Source organism: Elaeis guineensis, unplaced genomic scaffold, assembly GCF_000442705.2.
Source record: "Elaeis guineensis isolate ETL-2024a unplaced genomic scaffold, EG11 Super_Scaffold_1000045, whole genome shotgun sequence".
Classification (NCBI taxonomy): Eukaryota; Viridiplantae; Streptophyta; class Magnoliopsida; order Arecales; family Arecaceae; genus Elaeis; species Elaeis guineensis.
The window spans coordinates 4,690,547-4,704,866 of NW_027332425.1; positions in this window are offsets into that span (position 1 = coordinate 4,690,547).

Here is a 14,320-nt window from a genome sequence, read left to right on the forward strand (position 1 = left end):
CTTTTGGATAAGACGTTTGACGTTGTTATAAAAAGAGGAGAAGAGTGGGGCATGCAAGAAGAAGATTTTTGGAAAAAAATTCTGGGGTGTGAGAAGTCTTGTGCATGAGAAGAAAGTCCATATCCTTTCAAGAGAAAAAGAAAAAAAAAAGAAAGGTGGGTGCAAGGTTTCCGGTGAGTTCCCTAGAGTTTTAGCCTGGGGTTCGAAAAGTGAGAAAGTGAGCTACGAGTGTTGTGAGCCCACAAAATCTTAGGAAGATCTTCAACATCCTCTCAAGCATATCTATTGACAATCCAGAATATCTGAAGAATCGACAGACATCGATCGAAGGAGTTCGATCAGCATCGGCCATCAAAAGGGCTCTACAACGAGCTAGCACTCGTGAGGAGTCGATCAGATCGGGAGCTTCATGTGGACGATCTGCAGAGGCCAGACATGCTGTGTGGCTGCATTGTGATGATCAGACTCTCTCAACAGAGATCAGATTGTGGCGATCTACTACCCACACAAAGGTATTGTGTTCTGAACACATTACAGTAAAGTGTTTACTGTTTGAATTTAAATTCAAATTTAAATGAATGCATACTATATATCATATTTAGATCCTAGTGTAGGGTAAATTCATGTTAATTAATTAGATTAATTAATATTTTTTTACTGTAAAATCATAATTTTAAAAATATTTTAAAATTATCATTTTACCCCTGCACTGATTTTTTTCATACTACATTCCATCTGTATGCCATAATAGTATCTTCATACTTCTTGATTAAGAGGATAACCAACTCATATGGCACACAACGACCTATACTTGATATTGCTATCGTCCTGTTAATAGTATATCATTTGGTCATAAATATTTTTAAGGACTAAATGATAAATCTTCTTTTATTGATTAATTATAGTCCTAAGGACTTCGTTACAACACAGGAGTTCAAAAATAGATAATTTATAATGAAAAAGCTAAATAATTTTTACTAATAAAAATTCATATATAATTTACAAGAATGAGCACAATCATCAACAAGTTAATGATTGACTTTGGGATTCATTTTTCAACAACTTTCACTTGGACTAAACCCAATCGGTACAGTATTATACACCCATCTTCGACTTGTGATCATCGAACTCCTTGATTCTGAGAGCTTTAGTAAATAGGTCGGTCAGATTTTTTTTTCATCGATCTTTTGAAGGTCGACGTCACCTCGATCCATAATTTCTCGAATAAGATAATAGCGACACAGAATATACTTGGTATGCTGATGGGACCTCGACTCCTTCGCTTGAGCAATAGCTCCAGTATTATCATAGTATAACAAGAACAGGCCATCAATGGAGGTTGCCACTCCGAGCTCGTCGATGAACTTTCGCAACCATACACCTTCCTTCGCAGCATCGGAAGCCACAATATGCTCTACTTCACAAACAGAGTCAGCCATAGTGTGCTACTTGAAACTTTTTCAGTAGATCACTCCATTATTTAGAATAAAAATATAACCTGATATGCTCTTGCTATCATCATGGTCTGACTGAAAGCTAAAATTGGTGAACCCCACTAGTTTCAAGTCAGTTTCACCATATACAAGCTACTGGTCCTTAGTATATTTCAAATACTTAAGAATGATCATTACGATCTTTTAGTGGTTCTCTCCTGGATCAGACTGATATCTACTCACTATCCCTAGTGAGTATGCCACGTCTAGTCTCATACATATCATGGCGTACATAATATAACCCACTGTAAAAATATATGAAACTCTACTCATGCACTCTCTCTCTTGAGGAGTTATCAGACAATCCTTCTTTGAAAGAAAAATTTCATGACCTATCGAAAGATAGCCTTTCTTGAAATTCTTCATGCTGAATCGTTTTAGCATAGTATCTAGTACGTAGATTGGGAGAGCCTGAGCAGCCTCTTAGATCTATCCTTATAGATCTTCATCCCTAAGATGTAGGCTGCTTCTCCCAGATCTTTCATAGAGAATTATGATGATAGCCATACTTTTATTCCCTATAATGCAAGGACATCATTTTTGATTAAGAGAATGTCATCTACATACAAAATAAGAAATACAATTATGGAACCATTAACCCACTTATATATGCAGGTTCTTCTCCATTCCTAATGAAGCCATACATTCTGATTATCTTATCAAAATGTATGTTCCAACTTCAAGATGCTTGCTTCAATCCATAAATGGATCTCTGAAGCTTGCACACCTTGGACTCGTCTGTGGATGTGAACCTTCAGGTTATATTATATACACCTCTTCATTCAGCTCTCCATTTAGGAAAGCTGTCTTCATATCCATTTGCCAGACTTATAGTTTAGGTATACTGCTATCGCAAGCATGATCTGAATGAACTTGAGCATTGCCATAGGAGAAAATATCTCATCATAGTCAATACCATAATGCTGACGATAATCCTTGACAACCAAATAGGCTTTATAGGTCTCCACCTTTCCATCTGTGCCCCTCCTTTTGAAGATCCACTTACACCTGATGGGTTTAACCCCTTCAGGTGGGTCAACTAATGTCCATACATCATTGATCTTCATGGACTCTATTTTGGATTTCATGGCTTCAAACCATTTATCAGAGTCAGATCTCTGCATCGCTCCATATAGGTGATCAGATCCTTATCATTCTCATCGAGCTCAACAGGATCTTCATCTTGGATCAAGAAACCTAAGTATCTATCCGGTTGATGTGGTACTCTATCAGATCATCTTAAGGATATTTATATATTGGGCTCTGAATTTAATCTTATCAAATTTGGTTTAGATTCAATCATTGGTGTCGGTTCTTTTACCTATCGAACTTCATCAAGCTTGATTTTAGAGGCACTTATTTCTTCACTAAGAAATTTTTTTTTCAAAAAGTATGCCTTACTGCTTATACATATCTTTTGTTCAACAGGTAGGTAAAAGAAAAATCCCCTCATTTTCTTGGGATATCTTATGAAATTATACTTATCAGACCTAAGACCAAACTTATCAGTTTGTAATCATTTAACATAAACCAGACACCCCCAGACCTTAAAGTAAGAGAAGTTCGGCCTACGCTCTGAGTATATCTCATATGGTGTCTTACTAATTGACTTGCTCGAATATTATTGAGCATAAGATAGACTGTTTCAAGTGCATATCCTCAAAAGAAGATCGACAGAGTTGCAAACCCCATCATGGACCGAACCATGTCCAACAAGATTTGATTTCTCCCTTTTGATATGCCATTATGCTGGGTGTCCCTAAGGAGTCTATTGTGAGAGAATTCATTTTCTTCTAGATATATCAAAAATTCACAAGAAAGGTATTCACCCCCATGGTCAAATCAAAGATTTTAATACTTTTTCTAGTTTGTTTCTCTACTTCATTATGAAATCGTTTGAACATTTCAAATGATTCAGACTTATGTTTCATCAAGTAGATGTACCCATATCAAAATAGGTCATCTGTGAATGTAATGAAATAGTTATATCCTCCTCTAGCACATGTGCTCATGGGTCCACATACATCAGTATGTACCAGACCTAGAACATCACTGGCACTTTCACCTTTTCTAGTAAAAGGTGACTTGGTCATCTTTCTAAATAGACAAGACTTACAAGTAGGTAACGATTCATAATCATCTTTATCAAGAATCCCTTCTTGCTAATCTGTTCATCTTGTTCTTGTTGATATGACCTAGCCTACAATGCCAAAGGTAGGCATCTATGACATTATCCATTCTAGGATGTTTAGTAGAAATGTACATTACATTACGCCTAGATACAACATAGATATCATTATTCAACTGTCTATGCAATATTGTAACACCATTCAAAATGATATCATAAAAAAAAATTTATTGATATTTCATAATTAGACTTGGATAAAAAGTCCATAGAAATAATATTCAAAAGAAAACTGAGACATTAATGACATTCACTAAGAACAATATATGGAGACTCGAATACAAGCTTGATGATTCCTAAAGCTAGAGCTGGAACTGATCTTCCATCTCTAACATTCAGGAATCTCTCACTGTCTCCAAATCTTCCACTGATCTAAAGATCCTGTAATGAATTATAAATATTAATAGGGCTACTAGTATCCAATATCTAGATCATTGTATCAAAAAGAAGAAGTTACAAGTTGTTATCACATAAGTACCTTGTCCAGCAACTGATTGCTTCTTTTTCTTTGGTCTGTTCGGGTTAAGAGAAACTATGTACTGAGGATAGTCCATTTTCCAGTGACCCTACTTCTTACAAAAGAAGCATGCTATCTGACTTTGATCAGCCTTGAACTTGAATTTCTGGGACTGACTCCCAGCACCTTGCACCTTCTTATTCTTCTTCTTTTTTTTCTTCTTAAAGGGACGATAACTACCTGAAGAAGATTCTCTTACTAAATTCATCATCTCCTTATAGAGCTAGTGATCCTTCTCAAAAGTTTGTAACAACCCCAACAAACTATGGTAGTTAAGTATAGGCATCGTCATTCTAAAATGACTGAGAAACGATGGGTAGGACTTGGGCAGGGAGTTCAGGATTGCATCTTTCTCCAGCTGTTCATGCAAAGAAAAATCAAGCTTTCTCAGTCGCTCGATCTGCTCGATCATGTACAATACATGATCGGTGACAGATGCATCCTCTCTCATTCAAGTGTTGAAAATGATGCAACTAGTCTTATGTTGTTCAACATCGTCAAGAATGCCAAAGGAATCTCTCAACACTTGGAGTATTTTTTTTTGACTGAGCCTCTTTAAATTTTTGACTGAGCCTCTTCAAATTTTTGACTGAACTCATCATTCATGGAGGCCCACATGATGCAACAAATCATGGTACAGTCGTTGAGCCACTTCAAATAAATATCTCGAATCACACCTCGAGCATTGGGAGCAGCTCCTCAGATGCCAGATTCATAATCACATATAGGATCTGCTCGTGCTCCAAGATAATTTTAAGCTTTCGATATCAATTATCAAAATTTGGTCCAATCAATTTCTCACTATCCAATAATGATCGAAGCGATAAGTTTAAGGCCATATCTGCACACACAAAAAAAATCAAAACCTAATCAGTATATGAATTTATTAATCCTAAAGATATGAATTTTAGTCTAAAATCCTCCATTATTTTATACAAATTGATAGCCTCTATCTCCAATTCAAAGAATTACTTTAATTTCTTAACGAGTACTAGAATCCATACAGACTGCATACAGGTCCAAGGATGGCTCAATCAATCCATATGCACCTATGGATAGGTTCTTAATCAATTATTTTTTTAAATAATTTTTTATAGTTAATTTAGCCTCAGATTTTATTTCAGTAGATGATGGGCCTCCACTGAAATTTTGGTTAGGTCAAACTATTAACATGAACCTACTCAGTAATTCTAGCCAAAGAATGATCAAGTCTGAGGATGGCTCGATCAACCCAACCATTCATCAGATAGTACAACAGAGTCATCATATAATGAATAAAATTCTATCATTCAGAGAGAACACCAGACGGATGGTGTCTGCAATGTTAATCAGAAATAATGGATCCATTATCATTCACCTTAATGGGAGACTATGATCTAGTTATCACCATAACCAGCTCATTTTAAAGATCTAATAATTTAAAAAATTTAATGAATTTAGAGAAGAGAGAAGAAGAGATCAATCATAGACCATAATTCTTCCACTGACTTCACCAAGTCACTGAATCAAGTTAGAGTCAAGCTGATTGAAATGGCACCTAGATCAGTCACACTGATCTACCTTAATGGCATGGGTTAACTCTAATCACTTAGTGATCTAATCAAAATCTAATTCATCAAATTGGCTAGATAAATGAAATCGGTGGGAAGGTCTGCTAAGCTTGTCTTAGACACCATCGAAATGGTTAGCTAAACCGCTCCCAATTAAAAATTACTGGCCAAAATGCCAAACTTACCTTATGTTAGATATATATCCTAGAAGCCAATAAAAAGGCTGACACATTGTAATAAATCTAGGACACAATTTTATACTTAATATATTGATTTGATCAATAAAAGGCAAGTTTATTTTTCATTCAAGTACGATGTGTCCTTGAATCGTCCATGAAATTAACTTTTCAACATATATTCTCAAAGTGTTGAAAATTAGAGACATGTATTTAATTCCTAAATACTACCGATCATAGTATCATCATGAGGATGGTAATAAATCTGGATAGACCGACGCACAGATCACTTTCTTCAGGGCAGATGAGTCTCTGATCTATAGTGTAGAGACACTGAGTGATGAGTGTGAGTAGTTGTTAGAGAACGACTAAAACTGAGCATGACCATACGAGAGATCATTTGGATGTCTACTCCATCATCAGTGATTATCTCGATGTTGTAGTTGTGTGAATAGTTTTTTGACCTGAGATAGTATGACTGCACACAGAGAGGCTGCTGGAGTTTGACTGACACATAAATATGATCTCAATGAGCTCTTGTAGTGGATGTTGGCGATAGTTGGTCCACTATAGGAGTAGGATGCGTATCAAGATGGGATCTATCGACATTGATAGAAAGGAATAGTCCTATGGGATTTAAGAGACTAAGTCCAAGAGTCTGTGGCCACAGTAGTGTGATTGATGGAAAAAAATTTTCATAAGCATCATAATTGGATTTGAGCTGATTGAATCTATCATGAGTAATGATGAGATTTGATGATTTATCCATGATCTGCCATCTAGTCAAGACTCACAATAGAGGAACTGAATCACACGTTAACTACATCTTGAAATTTTTTTCAATTCTATTAGATTGCCACTACATACTGCTATGTATCACTGGGAGATTGTGAGAGCTCACTAAGATTGTTCGGGATCAACAATCTTTGATGAGTTAGAGTGAAATTATTTCGATCCATTGAAAAGAGTTTCAATGATACTATGATAAAGATCATTGTATATCTCACTACCAGATAGAATTGAAGCTATGGGGTCACACAATAAAGAGATTAGATCTGGAATAAGTAATTAAACTTATGAAGTCTCAATTGGGTTTAGAAAAATCCTATTGGGTTTAGGATAACCTTGCTAGCACATGGTTGAACCTAATTTTTTTTTTACGTTTGAATTTTTTATTTGAAAAGATTAATTCAAACTTAATTATTTACTAATAACCTAAATGAATTAGATTTATTGAGCTCCAAATTGTTGGGTGCCTAAGATTTTGGATCAAATGAATTAAGGGTCCAAGCCCTTAATTAATTTTCTTGATAGTTTTGATTGGGTGTCACTTGATTTGATCAAGTTGGGCATCTCCACCAATAAGAGGGTGTGTGTATACTTTATGGGGCATCCCTTGGGTGCAAAAAGTGGTGTGATTTTGTGGGCACAAGAGCTCCAATTGTTGGCACCTAATAGGTTTCCTAAAGGAAGTTAAATAACTTAAGTTATAAAGAAACCTAATGCAAGTAGGACTTATATTAAGTGCTTGTTTGATTTTGAATAGGATTCAAACCTTATGCCTATTTAAAGAGACCTCATCTAAGATCCCTAGTACTTGAACTAGTATCCCCACGTCATCTTAGGAGAGCCCCACACCCTCTCTTCCTCTCTCCCTCTCTTCTCCCTTGGATGTCCAAACATCCCACCCTTTTGGGCATCCTCTCTCTTCCATGCCCAAGGGTTGTTGGGCATCCCTTGTCTGTTAGTTTCCACTCCATGGTAGCAGCATCATCTAAGAAAGAAAAGCAAGAGAAGAAGAGAAGAAGAAGATCAAGAAAAGAATCAAAGAGTTGATCGTGATTCAGGCTTCGTTCAGATTCGCAGGCTGATTTCTTTTAAAAAAAAATTAATTTTAAGAGGACTATTTCAGGTTGATCCTGAGTGGATACCTATAGAGGTCGGATACTTGCATAGCTAAGAGAGATCCTCTTCTCTTTTAGATCTAGATTTGAAGAAAAAAATTATGAAATAGGCATGTGATTCAATCATATGTTAAATTTCAGCATATGTTCAATTTCAGTAAATGAAGTAAATCTTTGTGGCTTATATTTTATGTATGCATGATATAGATTAAAAGAAGTTTTAATCTTCTCTTCCACTGCTATGTTTAGAAAAGAAAAATTTTAAAACATTCATGCATGCCCCGACCTAAAATTCCAACAGTGGTATCAGAGTCATGGATTTCATATTCATAAAATGATATATATATATATTGAAAAAAGTTTTAAAATCTGATTTTTTCTTGATACATGATATATAGATGAGTATTTTGAATCTAAAATTTATTTTAGATTTGATTTTAAAACATATAGTTGATATGTCAAAGCATGTATAGATCTGAATTTTATTCTAAAATAATTTCTGGTTCATAATTATGTGATACGTAGATGTTAGATGTGTGCCCTAGATGCCAGATTGGCTGACACATTTCCGTACAATCTAAGGATAAATTTATAATTTTGACTATAAATCAATAAATGGATTATTCTTCAATCACATTGTGTACATTGTGTCTGTGATACATCCTTTGAGTTAGTAAGAATGTCAATTCATATTTTCAAGAGTTAAAAATTTAAGGCATGAATTTACATAACTAACTCATAAACAGCTCCTGACCATAGGATCATCACGAGGATGGTGATCGATCCAAAAGGTTGGTGTATGATCGCTTCTTTAGGATAGATGTATTTTGAGTCTACAGTGTGGAGACATCGGAGCGAGAGTACAGATATTCGTTGAGAATGAGAGTACCGAGCGTGACCATATCGAGCAGTCATAAGAAAGTCTACCTTCTCATCGATGACTAGCTCGATGCTACAGTTGTGTGTCTAGTTCTTTGACCTGAGGTACATCAAAAGTTCACCTTGAGTGTGTTATAGTTTGACTACACCATAACTCAGTCTCCTAGCCATTCAAAACCCTAAGGTGTATGTTGGCTGTAGCATATTCACTGTAGGAACTAGGTCGCACCAAGATGGGATCTATCAACCTCGGTAGATGAGAGGAGTAGTCCTATAATGATCGAAAGATCGAGTCCTTAAGCCCATGGCCATGACAAAGTAAATAATGGAAAAAGAATTTTCCATTGGGGTTTCACATCAGACTCAGATCGATCGATTGATTCATATGACTGATGTTGGGTTTGACGAGTTCACCTTCACCCTAATTTAGTCAGGACTCATGATAGAGGAACTCAATCACACAGGTAGCTGCACTGAGAGGTTCATCTTCAGTTCTGATGGGTTGCCACCATATACTACTAGGTATCACTGGTGGATTTTTAGAGCAATTAGAATGATCTTGATGATCGATTATTCTAATTGTATGAATCAGAAGAGTTCTGATCCATCGAAAGGAGATTCGATGATGTCGATGATGAGATCATGACATGTCTCATTACCATACAGAATTGAACCTAACTGGGTCACACTAATAAGGGTTAGGATCTGGATGTCATCAATTGGATTAGCCCAATGATTTGGATTAGATCCAATTAGGTTCAAGGAAATCGTGCTAGCACATGATTGAGCCTAACTTTCTCCTCGTATAATCTTTTCTATCTCTACTGAGCCAAATGTGATTTGACTCATCCAAAGAATCTTGGAAAAATTTTTCTCAGTCTAAATGAAGCTTGTCCAGCTTAGAAAAGGCTTGTATTAATTCATGAGATGAATTTAAGACAAGCACCTGCTAATTCCTGTCACCTGCCAATTTTATTTTAGGACATTTGTCAAATGTTGACATATGGGTCTTAAACTGAAGAGAGCTCATTGGAAGATTTTTGTGGAGTATCCATATGCCAAAATCACATTGAATTGGGCATCATAATTAGATTATGGTGTGAGCCCAATTGGATTAAAGTGGGCACCCCAAATGGATAAGGATGAAGAGTCCTGATTAACATGGACTCTTTGGCGCCAACCCTTGCTTGTGCTTATCGAAAGTTGGTGCTAACATAGGAGAGAGAGTGGGATTTCTTATCTGATGTGATCAGATGACATCACTCCACCAAATAAATTTTTTTCAGAATTAATTAAAATTTTTTGATTGATCGAATAATGTGGCACTGCGCTGCGCAGCAGGGTCTATATAAACCCTACCTGTGCCAAGGGTTTTAAGTTTTTATGAAAAACCATCAAAGCTTTGCTCCAACTTCAGAAGGAGTTCTGAAGCACTTCCAAATCAGATAGAGATCTGATTTTTGGAGCATAAATTCATGGGAAGAAGACATTCCAGATCTTGCCCAAGTGGATACCAGTAGAGGCCAGGTGCTTGCGTGGCTACATCAGAACCTCAGACTTTGCAGAGATCATCTACAGGGTAATTAGATTACCCTTGAGGTATGTCTATACTTCTCATACTTTTAGATTTAATTTTAGATTTTAAATATCAGATAATAAAATTAGATCTAACATACATTAGATCTGAAATAGTATAGGATAAAAATTTTTAAATTATTCCACCCCAGATTTGATGAAATCTGGAAGATCCTACAAAGAAAAAAGGCAATTTTTCATTCAACTAGTATCAAAGCCAGATTTTTGGCTCTATTTCAGATCTAATTTAGATCTAATTTTTATATTTATTTATCTGATATTTAAAAGATTTCAGATATCACATCAGATATGATAAGATCTAAAATTAAAATATTTAAAATTAAATCTAAGAAGATCTAACATGCATGAGATGCATGACTAGACTAGGATTAGTTGAACCATGAACAGTCTTAAGTTTTATGTTTTAATAAAATTAAAATATAAATTAAATCTAATTTATTTTTTATTTTTTGATATTTTAAGTATTATAATCAGATCAAAAAATAGAAAATAAAATTTTAATTTTTTCATAAAATTGATCTGTTGCATGCCTAGACTAGTTATAGAATTGTTTCAGTAACTTGTCTAGAATAGATTTAATTTTGAATAGTTTAATTTAAATCTTATTTTTTAGATATTACATGTGATGTATCAGATCTGAAAGCATGTTAATTAGATCAATTTTTGATACATGAGATGTATGCAAAGCATGTATTAGTTAGATCTTAAATTGTATATGAGATATGTAAATTTAGATCTAACTAGTTTTGTAGTTAAATTTATATTTCTGATTAAGGTGTTCCTCATGGCCATCTGGTCATAAGAATGAAGTAGAATTTTAAGACCCTCTCCTCCCATTCAATGGGGTGTTCTTATGACGTGTAGGGGTGCTGTGCGTTCATCCTTAATCAAAAATCAAAACTTACTTTTCTGCAAAACCCTAGATCCTGAAACCTTAGGATTTATTTTACATGCTTTATTTATGAACCCAAACTTAATTAATGAATTAAGTTTATGAAATCAATTTGGTCTAAAATTAAAAATTTCAGATCTAAGATATTTTCATAAAATTGGGTTCGAACATGGGTAGCTCAATTAGATCTAGCGATTGATCAAACCGAATCAAAAGTTGGTTAGGTGGGATCATGAAAGCTAATAATTAACCAACCTAATAGGATTAAGTTTGGGTCAAAGTTGAATCACATTTAGATGTGACTCGATCAAGTTAAAACCTAATTTGGCTCAGAGGTTAGAGCCTGGATTGTAGGCTAACCCAATTAGTTCTGATTCGACAATTTGATGTCTAAGGTAAGTTGGGTAGATTCGACCAATTGATTTTTAATTGGGAGCTACTTGACTCGAATGCATTCTTGTCGAGTTAATAGCATATCCCTTCCATCGATCTCACTTATCTGGCCATATGTGTCGACCCAATTCTAATTAGAGGTGGCTAATAATTTGAGCTAACCCATGCCACTAGGTTAGTCATAATTGTTATGACTATGTCAAGTCAAGTTTAATGAGACCTAAATCAAATCTTTCTAAGAAAATATTAAGTCTAGGTCTTCTACCATTGTGGATGTGCGGGCCCTTCCTAGGGTTGATTATTCTCGGCTGGTTACAGTGGCTCAGTTGCACTGGAAAGATGCAACCATGTCTATTAGGTATTGGATGCTATGAATTAGAGGATGGGTTGGGCTCAATATTCTGGATACGATGAGGGATCCAATCAGGAATCTAGTTCGTGCAAATAGTGGGTCTGACTTAACTAAAGATTGGAGCAATATTTCGGATATGGTGAACTTCATGAATTAGAGACCAAGTTTTAGGTGCACCATGATTAGAAAATCATTGGACAAGAGTTGTCCACTCATCGGTTGACCCATCACCAATAACTATTAGGTGAGGTGATGAGCCAGTTGGTGAGACCGCACCACCCATTAGAAATTATTGATCACAAAAATTTTCATAACTCTACCAAGGGAGTGTAGGGATCTGAGAAAATAGTGGGAGCCTAATTTGTTTAAAAATAAAATTTCTAAACAAATTGGTTAAGTCTGATTATAAAATCTAACTAGAAACTTTTGACTCTCTACAAGAAACATGTCTGCCTCAAACCCCCTGACCAAAATACTAGACACCCACAGATTGACTGGATCCAATTTTAAGGACTGGTTGAGGAACTATAAAATTATTTTGGGTTCCAAAAAATTGACTCATGTCTTGGACCAGGACCCACCTGCCATGCCAACACGTCCGACTGCTGAACAGAGAGCATCTCTAAAAAAGTGGATGGATGATGATAATAAAAGCAAGGTACTGCATGTTGGGTGCAATGTCTGATGAATTACAGTGCCAACATGAGAATATTTTGACTACCTGCCAAATGTTGGCTCACCTATAAGAGTTATTTGGTGAACAAAGTCATGCAGCCAAGTATCAAGTCTGTCAAAAGCTTTTTAAGGCTAAAATGCATGATGGGCAGTCAGTCCAAGATCATTGTTTGACAATGATCGAGGACCTTGAGGAGCTTGAGAAGCTCGGTATCATCTTAGATAAGGATTTTTAGGTTGATGTGATCCTTCAGTCCTTGTCCGATACATATGGTCAGTTCATCATGAACTTCCATATGCATAAGATGCAGCATACCTTGGCCGAGTTAATGAACATGCTGGTTACGGTTGAGCTTTCTATGAAGGGTTCAAAAGGCTCAGTTCTTACTATGGAGCGGACTTCTTCCAAGAGAAAATCTTTTGGAAAGAAAAAGAAGTCTACGAAGAAGCAGAAGGTGGATGGCAAGAAGAAGAAGATGGAATCGAAGAAGAAGGCTGCTGATAAGAAAAAATATTTTCACTGCCAATCAGATGGCCATTGGAAGTGAAACTGTCCTCAGTACCTGACCCCTGAAGAATAAGAAGGATGGTCCTTCTGGAGGTATGCTCATTTTAGAATCTAACCTTACGATTTTTTCTACATCCAGTTGGGTGCTTGACTCTGGTTCTAGTGCTCATTTGTGCACTTCTATGCAGGATCTTGAGGAGAGCAGGAGGCTGAGGGATGGGGAGATGATCCTACGTGTCGAGAATAGAGCAAGAGTTGCTACTGTAGCCGTGGGAACCTACCCTCTGCGATTACCGTTAGGATTAGATTTATTTCTTTGATATTATTATTATGTGCCTGCAGCAAGCAGAAATTTGATTTCTGTTTCACGTTTAGCACAAGAAGACTATGTGATTAGCTTTCATAAGGACCATTGTAACATATTTTATGAAAATAATAAAGTTGCATATGGTTTTCTTATTAACGATCTCTATCAGCCACATATTGATGTATCTGTATTTAATATCGAGTAAAATATGAATACCATAGAAATTAAAAGGCCTAGAGATAGTTTAAATAATAGGTATCTGTGGCACCTAAGGCTAGGTCATATAGCGGAAGACAGGGTTAACAAATTGAAGAAATTTGGGCTATTGAGTCCATTGACTTTCGAGTCATATCCAGTTTGTGAATCATGCCTTCAAGGAAAAATGACCAAGCTCCCTTTTGTGGGACATGGGGAAAGGGCCACAGACCTACTTGTCCTAGTACATACGGATGTGTGTGGCCCATTTGATGTGCCGGCTAGAGGCAATTATGTCTACTTATTACCTTTATCGATGATATGTCTAGGTATGGGTATGTGTTTTAATACAAGTCTGAAGCTTTTGAAAGGTTCAAAGAATTCAACATGAGGTAGAAAAACAAACAAGAAAGCCCATTCAGATTCTTCGATCAGATCGAGGAGGTGAATACCTTAGTCGGAAGTTTTTAGACTATCTTAAAGACAATGGTATAATCTCTCAATGGACTCCACCTGGAATGCCTCAACTCAATGGGGTTTCAGAATGGAGAAACCGGATCCTATTAGATATGGTCCGTTCTATGATGAGCTTCACGGACCTTCTTGAATTTTTTTGGGGACATTGTCTCATGACAATAATTTATGTATTAAATAGGATTCCATCTAAAATTGTTCCTACACACACCGTATGAGATATG